Consider the following 16,877-nt stretch of genomic DNA (forward strand, 5'->3'; position numbering starts at 1 on the left):
CTTGATTGATTTTAAAAATATATATTGACTCAATGGTTCAGATTGTGAGTATTTAGAGAGTTGTTTTTGTGTGTCCTTGTAGTTTTATGGATGTTTCTTTTGTACAGAATATTTAAGGAACCAAATCTAGCTGGGCACGAGGATGACGATATATATGGGACCCACAACCTCTAGCTACGCCCCTGGGGAAACAAGCTTTACCTGATGATTGTAGAAATTATTGTAATTACCTGAGAAATTTTAGGTTAAATGTCCACAGACAAAATTACGTTTACTGTTTAGTGTCAACCTCCTGAAAAGGTTTTTTTGAATCCTGGAAGTTAAAGTCCAAGTTCAATTTAGCGCCTCACATACTGTACCATTCAAACATGGTGACACGTCACGGTTGATGAATGTAGAAGTGATTAATCCTAGTAAATCCTGACTGCACGAAGCTGCATCAGATAGTATGCAAATGTAGCAAATGCTTTAGATTAACATGCTTAGGTTTATGTGATTTATTTATTATCAGACAGTGTGTCTGTTTCCCCTGCGAGGCTCGATGTTACAGATGATAAATCTAGAGTCTGTTAATCTCAGTCAGGACCTGAGGCTCAGTAAATAATAGTCAAAAAGAACATGACCTATTTTGGCTCCCATAGTTGGAAAACAAGCTCTATATGCCTCTTTTATCATACCTAAAGAGCAACTTCATCCTTGTGTCGTTACTATGAAACTATGCATAAGTGAATGGCAGTTTTCTGTCAGGAAGTCACTGGTGTTGTTGCTTCTTTGAGCCTGCAGGCCTAGTTGGTGTGTGCAGGGAGGAATCACAGTTCCAGTTGAGGAGGTGTAGTTGCAGCTTGGTTATCAATAGGTGTAGTTAAGTCTTTGTCTCTCCTTCTGTTTGTCAACCCCACCCTTGGCTCGTAACTGACAGTAAATATCATATGTCAACACTGTGCCTCTGGCAATTTGGATCGAATGTTATTTAGTTCTTACATAACATTAAAACAGAATCGTTGTGTTTCTCTCAGTCAAAGAGGATGTGCCAAATCAGAAAACAAGTTGATTTGCAGCCTGTCACTGCCTGAATAACCTGCTCCATGTTCATTATAAAGCATACATTGCTACAGTGATGTAAGTGCACTATAACCTGTTTGTTTTGCTTGGCTGACGGCAGTAACCAACGATGCTGGCACACCTAAAGGATTTTGTGTCAAGCTATCTTGTACCTCATTCACCAAGATTCAGACTGCAGGCAGAGGCGCAGATACAAATCAATGAAAAAGGTATTACTGCAGCTAATGCCCAACAGAGTGGACTTGGCAGAGGTATCAGAAATCCCTGAAGGACATTTACCCATTACTAAATAAAAGTTGTTTGCTCTATAAAATGTCAGAAAATGTTAAAAAAAATGTTGATCCGTGTTTCCCAAAGCCCAAGATGACGTCCTCAAATGTCTTGTTTTTCCACAACTCAAAGATATTCTGTTTACTGTCATAGAGGAGAGAAGAAACTAGAACAATATTCACATTTAAGAAGCTGGAATCCAAGAACTTGTACTTTATTTTCATAAGAAATGACCAGAACCGAGTATTCGATTATCAAAATAGTTGGTGATTAATTTAATAGTTGACAACTAATCGATTCATCTTTGCAGCTCTAAACCAATTATTATTATTAAGTAAGTTAACATAAAATGTGTGTGTGTGTGTGTGTGTGTGTGTGTGTGTGTGTGTGTGTGTGTGTGTGTGTGTTTGTGTGTGTGTGTGTGTGTGTGTAAGTGCAGGTGTTTGTTTATTTCCCCTCATCTGCCTGAGAGGCTCGAGCACCAGGGCCCAGCGAGGCGGAACAGCCCGGTAATGAGTTCTAACCTGTATCATAAGAAGCAGAACAGCAGGGGCAATTAGTCAGATTTAGAGGGTAGATACTCCAACATGACACCTCACTGCTGGCCACACACGTGATATCCCCTTCAAGACCTTGGCAGCCTGCGTCACCTGGGTTGTGTTGAAGGTTGCCGGCTCCTTATGTCCCACAGATTTAGGAATAATAAACTACACAAACCAAATATTGTAGACAGTCTGCACTGCAGTGTTGCCAGGTGTAATTATTAGGGCTGCAACTAACTTATTTTCATTTTCAAAAAACTATAGTGCGTAGTGTCTGTCTCCCCCATGAGGAATTCCCCCCTCCACGCAGTTGCTAGTAGCCAAGGAGGACACGGAGGATTAAAAAAACATGATGGACTCTTCAGAAGAGGTCATTATCTTCACTTGAGTTTCTGTGCACGAAAGTCGCCAGACGACACAATCTTCTGAACATAGTCATACTGAGAAATCCAGAGAGAGTTGTGTGGAGCTGATCGTCTTAATTAGCTTTGTAGCAACTCATTTGGCGACGGCTTGAATGTAACGGACGTTTATTAATATCAAAATGTTACGCACTAAAGCTTTAATCTGTCAATTATTTTCTTGATTAGTTGTTTGGTCTCTAAAATGTCAGAAAATTGTAAAATACTGTCAATCAGTGTTTCCCAAAGCCCAAGGTGACGTCTTCAAATGTCTTGTTTTTTCCATGAACACAAAAACATGAGAGCAAAATCAATTTTCTCATATGAAGTCTCGGCAAGGAAGGGATTAAGCTAATTAATTTCCCTCTAACATTGAAGTATTCCTTTAACTATGTCAGTAATGTGTTACAGAAAAGGATGAGATGGCATATAGGATTTATTCACTCATTTTGCCCATACAGAATGATTATTATGATTCATTTATATTGTATTTAGGGAAATCTGATTATGCACATTTGGTGTTCCAAGGCCTATTCTGAATATGTAGTTATTTTCAGAGGTGTATCTAATTTAATAGTATTGTTTTTCTCCATCAAATGTATTTAAAACCTACTTACATACTCATTTGTTCCACTTTCGTTTTCATTTTGGTCTGGGGATTTGATTTGGATTTCAGCAAAGGGAATTCAATTTAAAGTTTGGGAATATTTATCTCTTTTCTCTGCCTTTCCTTAGCACTAGAGCAACATTTGGAGTTTGTAAAATGCCCGTCTTTCTCTTTATAGTTTTACTCTGTGCAGGAAAACACACAGATGAGCATCCTGAAACTAATGAAGCATCTCCCTTCAGGACGACATTGCTGCATTGCTCCAGTTAAGGATATAGGTCAAGAGAGGTTCAGACAGTTAAATTCATCTCTAAAACAGCCAGCCTGCACCATTAATCCTGCGTAATGCTGCGCAAACTGTGTGACTGAATGAAAATGTGTAACTCTCTGTGAGCACAGCGAGGTTATGGCAGGAAGCGGACAGGCTTAATCCTCTTTTGGCTCCATCACTTCTTCTACTGCAGAGCATTTTTAACTCATCTTCTGATTTACATTTCTTTTAGTTGGTGATAAACGAAAGAGGCTTGTTATTTAACTTCACTGTTTGGGGACAGAAAGGTCTCTTTAATAAAAACGTGTTTCCTCCTGGAAAGCGAAACGAAACGAAGCGAAAACGAATGCGTGTTTGACCAGGTTCAGAAAAGAAAGCTGATGAATGTCAATGTGTGATTAAACTGAAAGCAGAAAAAAAAATCTATTAACGAGATGTTGGAAAATGGCTTTCTAATGTCCGTCAACAGGCTGGGAAATTGTTTCTTTTTGTCACTGTGGAGCGTTCAAGCTGCAGGCGACAAAACCCCAGAACGTTTGTATTTGCTCCAATTTAGTCCTGAAACCATTATCAACTGTCAGACTGTCGGCTTTGCTGATTGAAGTGAACACAGTAAATTGCATGTTTTTTTTCATAGCAGAAAAACAAGCATACCTCTTAATGGTTTCATTATGTTTGGTTATTCATTTCTTGCATTATTATTTCCCCTGTCATATTCTGGGCTGCTGGAACAAATTGTGACTTCCTGATCGATGGTGACCAACGATTCTTAAAGGTTTTTTTCGGCTGTTGACGCTGGGCATTGTTGTTGCTTTGTTGGTTTCTCACGAGGAATAACTTGTGGAACCAGCCACTGTTGTTAGGTTTTATATCTAATATATGACAGCAGGAGGGAGTAAGACGGGATGTGTTGCCCTGCAGTGCCCACAGACCTTTGCTCCTGTCTGTCACACAATGTTTAATCTGTCGCTGCTGCTCGGAGCAGAGAGCTCAACAGCTTGACGCTGAGATTCACGGAGGAAGGAACAAAATGCAGATTGAAATGTACCTATGTATGTACAGACAACTATCACTGGATTACGATGTGACTGAAGAAAACGTATTTTCAGGCAAGTTCTAGGGTTATAAGGGAGCGTCTTTTTTCCATGATTTCTAAGTAGATTTATGTGACATCACGATTATTAAAATTGGACAGGATGATATCTCAAAGGGGAAGTCACACTAAATGTACAAATGTGTATCATGTCTGTGTGTTTAGATTTCGCTGAGTAATGACTCAGAGAAGGAGTTATTGATATAAATCAGGCCGCAATTTCAGTGTTTTAAAGTACCTTCATTCCCTCCATAAGCTGTGTGTTACAGACCCTGCTGCAACTGCTGATGGTGTTGACATTGGCTTCTTCCCAAGTCTCTTATTTGATATCTCCTCGCTCCTTGCTTGAACCAGAAGTCGTTCTGGTCCTGTGAAGGCTGTCTCAAAGCTCTTATCCCTGCCCTGAAGGAGCAGGCTAGGAGCGAGGAGGGATCTCTAAGGAACTATGAGCGAGGATACACGAGGGCAGCCTTTCCAGAAGCCGTGCAGCTGAAAGCGGTTGCTAACTCCACCCATACAGCTGACAAAGTCACTTGATGCTTCAGAGGAAAGGTCATCTCCTCCCTCTAAAAACTCATCTCCTCGTTTCCTCTCTCCTCCCATGATTTCCTCACGTCTCCCCGATGCTTCTTCTGTGGGACAGACTAAGACACAAGCAAGGCAAGCAAGTGAAGGAAACGTGGATGCAATTTAAGAACCTGGGATGTACCCATTGTCCAAAAATTCAGTAGTCGGTGCCAATACCAGTAAAATAACACGATTCTCGATGCCGATTTCGATACCACGTTAAAAAAAAAAATATTCTAAGATTCCATGTACTTTAACTTGAAACATGAACTTCTTTACTATAAATGTCATAACAAGACATACAAAACATGTGCAATAGAGCATAGAATAACATAATAAAGTGCAATTTATGGTCATAGTGCAACAACTAGTGTCCCAAGACACATTCCAGACTTCCAGGCATCTTTTCAAAAGGTACTGTGCAGAAACAACAACAGTGTTTCTAACAGTTGCGTGACCAGAGACGTTACAAACCCCGGGTAAATATTGCCAGCTTAGACTCCAAAAGGACGCAGAGTTGTAGGGCTGTCACCTCTTAGTCTGTCAGTCGACTAATCGGTCATTTTGGTCTTAGTCGACTAAGGTTTATCAGTCGATTAGGCTTTTTTTTAAAATCTTTTTTCATCCTTAATGACTATTTTCAAAGAAACTTATAAGCACATCTCTGGTAAACACAAGATTGATAGTGGTATTTTATAATAATAATAAATAGATTTTTTTCTTTTGCTTCTCAAACTTATACTTTTTTTGTTCTTTGATGAAATCGGATTGATTTATCTACATTATATGTTTGTGTTTTATCTTTGTACTTATTTCTTTTACAGTATGTTGACTGTTTAAGATAAATAAAAAATCAAATCATGATTCTTTGTGGAGATTCTTTTACAGAACTGTCGATTAAAACAAATAATGGGTTAGTCGACAAAACCGTGTAGTGTTAGTCGACTAAGAGTTTCTTCAGGAGAGGACAGCCCTAAAGATTTTCCCCGTCACTTATATGTTGTCTGTTGGTGAACATATCTGTTGTTCTTTGACAATGATTGGACAGTAAATCTGAATCCATATGTGAACCCTCTGGACTCTTGAGAACTTTGGTCATACGTACCGTGACGTGTCTGAAGAGTTGACATGCTAATCCACGTCACATCAAGTCTGGAAGAGCACGGGGCCACGAGGGGATAAAGAGCACTAAATGAGTCGTCAGACATCGCTTGGATCCATGGATCTGAACTTTAAAATGTCAAGTTGATTTATTTTGTTTGTCTGTTTTGGAAAGCCCTGCAGGAAAGTCCAGACATTCGGATTCAGCCTCTGTGTCTCTGTGTGCGTTTAGGGCTCCTCATGGGTGTCTTGTATCCCCAACAGTCCCTGACCTCACGCTGTCTCGACGTCTCATTGGTCACACTGTTGACATGACCCTGTTGACATCCCATCAATGCTGAGCTTCAGGGTTTTGTTCTTGAAAAAAGATTAGGAGCTCCTGTCTTGTTTACTGTATATATACATCAGATTGGTACAAATGGCTCCGTCGAGGTGAACATAAATTATGCATAACTGTTTCTCTCCTCGACTTGCGGACCCTTCAGCTGCAAGATAATGAACCCATTTGTCAAACATGGTGCTGTATGTGTGTGCTAATTCTAACAACATCCTCAGGATTTGATAATTGATTGCCCTTCATTCTTTGGGAACATAATTAGTATTCATAGCGAGGTTACATTACGCACTGAATACAGTGGGAGTAATGCTGTCCTGGGAGCAGAATCACATAATTTAGGTTAGTATTAATGGTTGCCACAAACTGCTCAGAGTGAAAGGGGAAAGAAGAGACAGGATTATAACCTGACATGGATGACTTTATGTTTACAGCGTGAGGTGTTGCTCCTCTCTGGGCTCTTTGTTGACTCAGTGGGTGGGAGAGGTTTTATCATCATTAGAGGCATTACAGGTAGTGGAGACGTACGCTCACACAGTATCTGCATGTGTGTGTGTGTGTGTGTGTGTGTGTGAGAGAGAGAGTCACCCACACTGTCCGAGTCGTGCTCATTAATCATGATGAGAGTCTGTTAATGAGGAATTCCTGCGAGCAGTTGAAGGCTGACCCTCTCTGATGGCTCTACTGTAGTTATCTGAGTATGAGAGATGTGAGAGGGATGAGGGGGAAACACACAGTTAAAGGAATAGTCAGGAATATTTGTAGCCTGGTTGACACCAGACCCTTCTCAGTTGTAACTGAGAGTGGGTCTGGGCAAGCTTCATTCGCAGCACATTTCCAAAGGGGCGTCACCAACGGACGCCGCTCAAATGCCTTTGGGCATTCAACCCATTCAGTCCTTCAACCAATCAGATCAACGATCCGGGTGACGTAGCAGCGACAGCGGCATCAACGGGTTGCAGCGCTTCGGTAGCCGTCATGTCGAATGTAAACAAAAAACTGCTCGCAGTCCCTGCACTATCGTCATCATGTAAAGCCTGCCTCAACAGTTGTGATTGGTGCCTCGATTTGGAAAAATTGGAAATGAGCTTGAATGGGCTCTTGGCCAGACTGACCTGCAGAGCAAATCTCAAATTTGCCAGAAGTTCGTCAGGGTTTTCCCAGGCTAGAACATTTGGGGAAATATGCATATTTACTTCTTTTTTTTCCCGAGAGTGAGATGAGGAAATGTCACTCCGCACATGGTTAACTTAACTTAGCTTAGCTTAGCTTAGCTTAGCTTAGCTTAAATACTAGGAAAAAGTGGGAAACATCTAGCCTGGCTCTGTCCAAAAATATATCTACCAAAATGTCTAATGCTCAACAATTAACTAAATGAATTAATTTAGGCTCTATGTTGTTTGTTTGAACTGCATCTCTTCCTCCCGCCAAGGAGGTTATGTTTTTGGTTTGGTTTGGTTGTTGTTTGTATAACAGAAAAACTACTGATTGGATTTTCATGAAACTTAAGGGAAGGGAAGGGTGAAGCACGGGCCAAGGAAGAACCCATTAAATCATGTGGCATATACACGTTATTTTTTTACTATTGTTAACGTGATGAGACAGGGCATCTGTGTTGCATTTATGTGGCGTCGGAATAATCTTTAATATAATATATTTTTATGGCTCACCTGATCCACTTCCTTTGCTCTTCGTCGTCACGCAAATACTGGAAACATCTGTCGAGTAACAAAATACAACACATCTTCTTTTCAGCGTCCATGTTTTTTCCACATTAAAAATTTTAGCTCTTGAACCCACCAAAGTCGGAAAAACCACTTCCCAACTCGGGAAATGGCCTTGGCGGAGGTCTGCGCTCTCTAAGTGCCATTCTAGTTGTTATTGGTTTGTTTTTTAGAAGTGTTGTTACATGGCAACAAGAAAATCTTTATTTTCAGGGTTACGGAGTAGACACAATTACAAGATATGGTGTTGGAAATAACAAATATGTTGTATGTAAATAAACATTAGTAGCACTTGGAACTATTTCTTTATAATCAAGTTTATTCGTCTTCTGTGCAGCGTTGCTAGATGGTCAGGTTTTTGCTGATGCTGTTTTGTTGTTTGCCAAGAAACAGTTCCAGCACATAACTCCCCCTAAAACACCAAATTGTCATTTTTAGTTCTGTCATGTTGTAAATAAGATGATTTTAGAGGTGTTTTGTCTGTGGTTTTTGTAATGTTTGGACACAGCCAGGCTAGGTGTTTCCCCCTGCTACCAGTCCCTATGCTAAGCTAGGCTAACTAGGTGCTGACACCAGCTAAGTACAACTTAGCGAATTCCGCAAAATTCCGCAAACTATTTCTAGGGTTGGATGATTTGACCTAAAATCTACGGTTAGCATCAGTAAGCTTGTTCTGGCTCACTTCGGATTTGTTAGTCTTTAAGATTTCCACCTCCCCCCTGCTTGCCTCACATACTCCTTTACCTCCCTCTCATTCGTCACTGCTGTCCTCTCGTCCTTTGCAGCCTCTCTATCCTCCAGTGTAAACTTTACTTTGTGAAAGCGCAGCACGTTCTGAAGTGATGCTTTGCCAGCTCTACCCTGAAGCTAATTAGCATAGAAAGAGGATGACTCGGTGGCTCCTTCTGACAAAAATAGCTTCTTCTTTTTTTAAGATTATTTTTGGGGCATTTTTAGGCCTTTATTCGTATAGGACAGCTGAAGACATGAAAGGGGAGAGAGAGAGAGAGAGAGAGAGAGAGAGAGAGAGAGAGAGAGGGGGAATGACATGCAGCAAAGCGCCGCAGGGCTCACTGCTGGCCACACACGTGCTGCGTCGAGGAGTAAACCGCTTTATATGGGCGCCTGCTCTACCAGGTGAGCTACCCAGGCGCCCAAAATAGCCTCTTTTGACACAATGTCTGAGGTGTATAATTATATTATATGATTCACCTCAGCTACACTGAAGCTCATATAACTGGTTCATCTTTCAGATTTAACTCAATTGGGGTTATTATCCTGTAAATCAGTAGCAGTAGATTTTGGGTTAAACAAGGAATAAAAAAAGCAGAAATTACATATTTTCTGGAGTTCAGTGTTCTTCTGGGACGTCAGGGTTTTTGGGTGAAACCGAGGGAGTCACTAAGGGAACTGTCACTGCCAGTGGAGCGTTATTGAAGTCACTGTAGTGTGATGATGGAGACGCTGCTTTGGGTCGTTTCTGAGCCACCGAGGATCCGACAGACAGATGTACAACCCCCTCAGCTCGGCTGCTGCTGCTCATGACAGCAGGGCATTTAGAAAACAGTTCTGCTTATTCACAATGTTTGGAAATCGATCATCAGGATATTTCTAAACTGCCTGTTTACTCACTAAAACATAGAAGGAAGGAGAGGGTTTTATATCTTTTTAAAATGTCATTCTTTGTCCTCATCTTTTACCTTAAAATATCCAGAGATATCCAGCGAGAACAATTGCTTTTTTTAGTGGTGGAAGAAGTTCTCAGATAGTTTATAGTTGGGTCAAAAACGTGGCATGTCAATTCTGGTGTCCAAAGCATATTCATAATGTTAAAAATAAATATACATTTTAAAACAGTGCATTATATTGCTTTACTATCCCCTCTTTACTCACTTGTATGAGTATTTATTGCAAGAAATGAAAATTTTAAGAGTCATTGAGCTCCAAAGTACCAAACTGTCCATTCTGGGTAATGTCCCGACTTAAAATCTAAGTATAGAAATGTGACAAAAATGTCAAAAGAATTAATAAAAGCATTGTTTTTCTACTTGGGCATAATTGTGTGGATATTTGCAATTATACCTACAAATATAATACCAATACTGAGCTTATTTACTATTTTAAACAAGAAATACTTTTGGATTTCCCCTCCTGGGTAACAGACATTCAAATACATACTTTACCCACAATGCATTTGCCTAGTCATGTAACAGGATATTACATCATAAAGAAGATTTTGGAGGACCCTAAAACATCTAGAGAGTTTAGTAATTCTCTCTTAAAAAAGTTGATATTTTACTTTTTCAGTCACTGGTGCACTGTCCAAAAATCATGTGTCTTTCTGGATAACGCTAATAAAACATATTTAATGTTTTGATATTTAAAAAATGCCTATTTCATGTGAAATATGGCATTAATGTTTTAAAGACTAAGATATGTTTTAGCTGAGTAGGCCATGTTTGACACAGTTTTGGTGGGAAAATCATGTTGTTGTCCTTCCTGGATAACGAAGATCTTCTGTTACCCAGGACACGTCCTCTGTTATCCAGATTGGACATGTTAACGAAAATAGTTTTTTTATTAGTATTTGTCACTTTTCAAGCATTGTGTTGATAATGTTTGATTATATTAATAACATAATATGTATTTCTTTAGTCTTTTATAGCATTTTTGCATTATGTCATTCCTGGCCAACGGGATGTCATCCCGAGTAACAATGACACAGTCAAGTCATTTAACTCAGATTTTCATGGTATATTACACAATCATGTTTTCCTCAGTTGAGTATACAATAAAAACCTGATAACCTTTACTGTAAAGCATTTTAAGACATCTTTAATCATTTTTCTGTTTTTGGCATGGAATATTGTGCGACCAAAATCAAACGATGAGCCCATTTAATTATAAATATCCAATTATATCATATTAATTGTGTTAAAAATTTTGTTTTTTTGAGCAGTGTGTGTTTGGTTAGCTGTAACTATGGATATGCCTAAACATTTATATGCTAAAAAGGTAGACGTTGAAATCATTTTTAAGTCCATTCCTGTTACCCAGGAAGGACATTTTTCATGGAATAAATCATATGATTCATCAAAAGAAATTAAATTGCATTTCTAAATTAAATTCCTGTTGTTGAGATGTGTATATATAACACTCTAATACAAAATAGAAAGTGCTTAAATTGGCATTTCTTGACACTTTCATTTATTTTCAAATTTTAAATCCTTATTCGTCTTTGACTCAGTTATAGATTGATAGATATTCTTTACTCTATTTATAGTTTCATTTGTTTTCATTTAAAGCAAATGAAAGGAAATGATTTCCAACATTCTTTTATTGAACAAATTGAACATTGAATTGAATATAACCGGCCCCACTAAAAACAGAACGACAATGTGTTTATTGAACAAGTTGATATTGCAATGACGATAAAAAAACGTATATTGTGCAGCCCTACTTCACACTTTGCAAAACAGTAGACAATCCCTGAGGAAGTTTCCAGAATGCATCACATAGTAAAATGTATAGAACTGCCTACAATAATGACTCTAAATTGATATTGGCAGGGGAGAAAGGAAACCAGCGAGGCTTGTATAATGTCTAGACCAGGGGTCACCAACACGGTGCCCGTGGGCACCAGGTAGCCCCCAAGGACCACATGAGTAGCCCTCAGGCCTGTTCTAAAAATGAAAATTGATATTATCTGTTTCCCACCTTGTTAAGTCATTGTTGATAATTATTACATTACATTACATGTCATTTAGCTGACGCTTTTATCCAAAGCAACTTACAATTGCTATATATGTCAGAGGTTGCACACCTCTGGAGCAACTAGTGGTTAAGTGTCTTGCTCAGGGACACATTGGTTGATGTATCGCAGTGGGAATCGAACCCAGATCTCCCACACCAAAGGCATGTGTCATATCCACTGCGCCATCACCACCCTTTATTATTAATTAATTATTGATAATAGGAAATGATGAACGTGATCAGTGTCTTCACATAGATGAGTATCATTAATCATTAATAATCATATATAACTAAAGGCAAACTGAGCAAATTTGTTATTTCAGAAGAGTGTATCAGACTGGTAGCCCTTCGTATGACTCAGTACCCATGAAGTAGCTCTCAGTTTCTAAAAGGAGAGAGTATGGAGAAAATCTCATATTCAATCCATTGTAATCGTACACATCAGGTAGACAAAGGGCAGGTAAAAGAAACGGGAACACACAAATACAACAACTGTAAGAAAACCTAAATTATAGGTTAAAAAAATATAGTTTTGATTTAATGTAGTTCCAGATAGATGGACTTATAGTAGATTTAATGGTGTATTCAGCGGTGGAAGAATTCAGATTTTTTACTGAAGTAAAAGTAGCAATACTACAGTGTAAAAATACTCTGTTACAAGTAAAAGGCCTGCATGCATTCAAAATCTTACTTAAGTAAAGTATATATATTTGTTATTAAAGTATAGTATAAAGTATAGTAAGCTGAAAACTATAAAGTAGCTGAAAATACAAGTACAAAGCACCTTGTTAGTATCCACCAATGGAAGTTGTTAAGTGGTTTAAATGAACCTGATGACCCTGCCGTCTCTGGCTTTTATAACACTCCTCTGTATACATAGCAGTTTATTTTGCCAACACAGCCGTGAGAAACTGCTGTTCTTAACTCTTTGGCTTTGACCTACAGTTGCAGGGCAGATTATAAATTCAGAATCAAGCCTCTTAGTGGATTCTCTGTTGGCTCACATGTTTGTCCGGTGGTGTGTTAATAATATGTTAAAGAGGCACATAACAGATTATGCGATAATGGAAATAATCATTAGTTTGCAGCCCAGGTTCACATACTGTCAAAAAACTGTAACATGAACATACGCTGTATGGCCAAAAGTGGTTGTTGAACATTTTATTTAAAACATCAGCCTCCACTATTCTGGTTTCAGTCTTTCCAGCAGATGTTTGAACCTGCTGCAGGGATCTTTTCCCATTCAGCCACAACAGCATTACTGATTTCCAACACTGATGTTGGGTGATGAGGCCTGGCTCACACTTCATCCCCAAGGTGTTGGATGGGGTTGACGTGTCTGTCTTTTTTAGCTTTGTTTTGAACCATTTTACGATATCTATGGGTGAGACCTTTTGTTGCGAGCCCAGGCCAGCTCTGTGAGAAGTCCCGCCTTAACTAATCAAAGCACCTTTGTTTTGTGTGGAACAGACATGTATTGAGCCTACTGTATGTAAATCCACTCAGACAGACTTGTGAGTTGAGTGTCTTCTCATTGCCACACCTTTTGTTTAGCCTGTTTCCTGTAGCTCAGTATATATTTCTTTTTAGAAACTCACTCTGGTCAGAGATAATTCTAAAGCTACTTGTCAACTTTTCTCTCCACTGTGCACTGAATAAAACTCATCTGAACCACCCTCAGAATTGGACCTGAAAGAACTTTTTCTACCACACTAAACTGGAAAAAAAACCATTTCTTTATGGAGCTGGCTTTGTGCGGTGATGCATTGTCTTGGTAAAACAGGAAACCCAAACTGTTGCCACAGTATTGGAAGAACACTATTGTCTAAAATACCATTGTATAGAGATAGAGCATTTTTAAGACCCGCTCCCACCAGAGGGGAAAACAACTCTCCGCTCTCTATTGACTTGTATTGCCTCCTTGTCAAATCCATCTGCTAGCATACAACTGAAAACGGCCTAAAAGCTGCGGTGTGGTAGGATGCACTACCAACAATGTAAAGAACCCATAACTAAGTTTTTATAAGCTGCCAAACCAGAAAACCTGAGCTTTTATGCAGACAAAAGTGGATACAGACGTGAAGAATCAACAGGGAGAATGGGAAGACACTAACCTAACGTTGTAGCCCACGTAGCATTAGTAGAAAGCATTTTGGTTACAAAGACAAATATTCAAATGCCAGTTTCAGGCTACCTATATATCTGTAAGTTAAGCTAAAGCATTTTGACAGTATGTATCTTGTGTTATAGTGGAATGTGGATAAATCAGAAAGCTATGAAGTATTGTGTTTGCAAGTGCTTTAGCTAACGCGTAGCTAGCATTAGCTTACTAACAGCTAACTTTTCCTCTCTGGTAGACATAGGTTGCTATAATAATGCTTTGACATGCTTAAATCTGATGTTTTTAGCTAGCTACAGGCACTATGTCAGCGTTTCAGCCCTCAGTTGCATATTGTGGCGCCGATTGTTTCCCCTCCGGTGGGTTTTCAGAGTATGGCGCGATGTGCTCAGTCTTTACGCTGCAGCATTAAGATTTCATTTAATTTGAACTACGGGGCCCAAACTATATATAACCACCAGACTCAAAGTACACGTGAGGACTGGGTTGTCAGTGTACTTTTGGCCACAAAGTGTATTCAATACCAACATGCATGAAGACAGACTGGCAGCATAAAAAGTTCCCCAAAAGTCTGGTGTGTGTTATGTGAACACATGCCGTCCTGTGACACACCCATGTTGCCGCAGTAACCAGGGTCCCTCAGTTCTATTCACGCTGACGTTACCCACCCGGTCACCCAACCATGCTCCACCTTTTCCTGTGTGTCGAACACAAACACACCGGCCGCTGAGCTGTCCTGGAAACATTAGCTCAGCTGTGACACGGTCCTCTGAGGACTGTTAAAACACCCTCAGCTGTGAAACCCGAGCGCTTCAGAGCCTGAGCTGGATAGGAAATGACATCACAAGGGGAGGTGAAACTCCCAGAGCTCCTGCAGTATTTTCACTGTTGTAATGGGCACTAATTGGAAGCCTGTTATGGAGATTCCACTCAAGTGACCGCATGTCGATGCAGGCGTGCTGATGTCTCATTCTGAGCTGTCAGGTCGAGTGTAGCCGAGCCGCAGAGCGAGTTCCCAGAGAAAACACATCGCGTTAACATCCTGTCATCCCCCTGATGCAGGCGAGGGTGCTCATGTTGATGAGGGACGGTCCGAAGTGGCCACGAGTAAACATTACTAAACTGTGATAGAGTGCAGCTGGAGGAGACTATGTTGATCTGTACTGGAAGAGGTTTTCAGACTGTGAGTGCGGAGGCAATGATACCGAGACAGGTGCATGCAGGAGTCCTTAAAACAACACAAAGTTAGTTATTGTGGTTTGGACTAGGGATGTCACGAGAACCGATACTACCGATACCTTCCGGTTCTAAAATTACGAAACACCGACGATGCCCATTTCTTTGACGCACCGTAGGCTCCGTTAGCGACGATGCCAGCGTTAGCAGCATCGGTTCTGCGCCTCTTCCGGAACTGATGGGGGCAGTATACGCTTCAGAGTGTTCCAGTCGATACATTCAGAAGAAGGAGGTCACGAACAAGTGGCCGTAGTCACGTATTTCTACTTCCGGTACATACGTACTCTACCCGACCTAAAAAACGGCATGTTCACTGCAAACTCACGGTCCTCTCTTTCCGATTTAGCTACAGCCCCCCTCTCTGGGCTTCAAATAACTCACCGTTGTCGGCTACAGCCGTGGCCCGCTTGCCTGCTTCTCCGGTAACGTTAGCCATTAGCAGGGTTAGCATGGCGGCATTAGCCACGGTTAGCCAGGACCAGTCGGGATCACTTTACTGGCTGTGTCTCTATTGTTTTTGCGAGTAACCAACTCGGGTGCTCTAGCTATATAATACAGTGTGAGTACACAAATGTTGAAATGACATAAAATGCCCGTCCCATAGCCGTGATAAATTAGCCTGAAGCTAATGCTTAGCTACCTGTTCAGGAGGAAATTAGCCAACTCTGTAGGGCTGTCCTCGACTAAAGAAATTCTTAGTCGACTAACACTTCTGATCTGATTTTGTCGATTAATCGATTAGTTGATGTAATCGACAGAGCTGTGCTCTTTGAGAGGTGATTAAGACTAGAAAAGCACAATATAAATGTAGTTAATGAATCATCTGTAAAACTGAGTTTCTCCACAATTAATCCTGCAAAAGCACCACTTTAAATCTTGTGCTTACCAGAAATGAGCTCATAAGTTTCTTGGAAATGAGTAATTAAGCATGAATAAGCATAAAAAATGACTCATCAACTAAAGAAATCTTAGTCGACTAAGACCAAAATGACCGATTAGTCGACTGACAGACTGAGAGGGGACAGCCCTACAACTCTGCGTCCTTTTGGAGTCTAAGCTGGCAATATTTACCCGGGGTTTGTAACGTCTCTGGTCACGCAACTGTTAGAAACACTGTTGTTGTTTCTGCACAGTACCTTTTGAAAAGATGCCTGGAAGTCTGGAATGTGTCTGGGGACACTAGTTGTTGCACTATGACCATTAATTGCACTTTATTATGTTATTCTATGCTCTATTGCACATGTTTTGTATGTCTTGTTATGACATTTATAGTAAAGAAGTTCATGTTTCAAGTTAAAGTACATGGAATCTTAGAAATTTTTTTTTTTAACGTGGTATCGAAATCGGCATCGAGAATCGTGTTATTTTACTGGTATTGGCACCGACTACTGAATTTTTGGACAATGGGTACATCCCAGGTTCTTAAATTGCATCCACGTTTCCTTCACTTGCTTGCCTTGCTTGTGTCTTAGTCCGTCCCACAGAAGAAGCATCGGGGAGACGTGAGGAAATCATGGGAGGAGAAAGGAAACGAGGAGATGAGTTTTTAGAGGGAGGAGATGTCCTTTCCTCTGAAGCATCAAGTGACTTTGTCAGCTGTATGGGTGGAGTTAGCAACCGCTTTCAGCTGCACGGCTTCTGGAAAGGCTGCCCTCGTGTATCCTCGCTCATAGTTCCTTAGAGATCCCTCCTCGCTCCTAGCCTGCTCCTTCAGGGCAGGGATAAGAGCTTTGAGACAGCCTTCACAGGACCAGAACGACTTCTGGTTCAAGCAAGGAGCGAGGAGATATCAAATAA

The 16,877-nt window shown here is 40.3% G+C and overlaps 1 protein-coding gene and 2 long non-coding RNA genes across 4 annotated transcripts in view; 2 read left to right on the forward strand and 1 right to left on the reverse strand.

Annotated features, from left to right (window-relative positions):
- LOC116061283 (rho GTPase-activating protein 44) overlaps positions 1-16,877 on the forward strand; it is a 98,419-nt gene that overhangs the window by 2,800 nt on the left and 78,742 nt on the right. The window lies entirely within an intron of this gene.
- LOC118494311 overlaps positions 11,274-16,877 on the forward strand; it is a 28,104-nt gene continuing 22,500 nt past the window's right edge. Inside the window, exon 1 of the long non-coding RNA XR_004896424.1 lies at positions 11,274-11,370. This is a non-coding gene — a long non-coding RNA (uncharacterized LOC118494311). The remainder of the gene's footprint in view (positions 11,371-16,877) is intronic.
- LOC118494313 lies at positions 11,904-16,656 on the reverse strand. The gene is made up of 3 exons (XR_004896426.1): positions 16,412-16,656; positions 14,631-14,633; positions 11,904-11,919 (listed from the first exon to the last, which is right to left on the reverse strand). It is a non-coding gene; the product is annotated as an uncharacterized LOC118494313 (long non-coding RNA).

Source organism: Sander lucioperca, chromosome 22 (assembly GCF_008315115.2).
Source record: "Sander lucioperca isolate FBNREF2018 chromosome 22, SLUC_FBN_1.2, whole genome shotgun sequence".
In the NCBI taxonomy this organism is placed as follows: Eukaryota; Metazoa; Chordata; class Actinopteri; order Perciformes; family Percidae; genus Sander; species Sander lucioperca.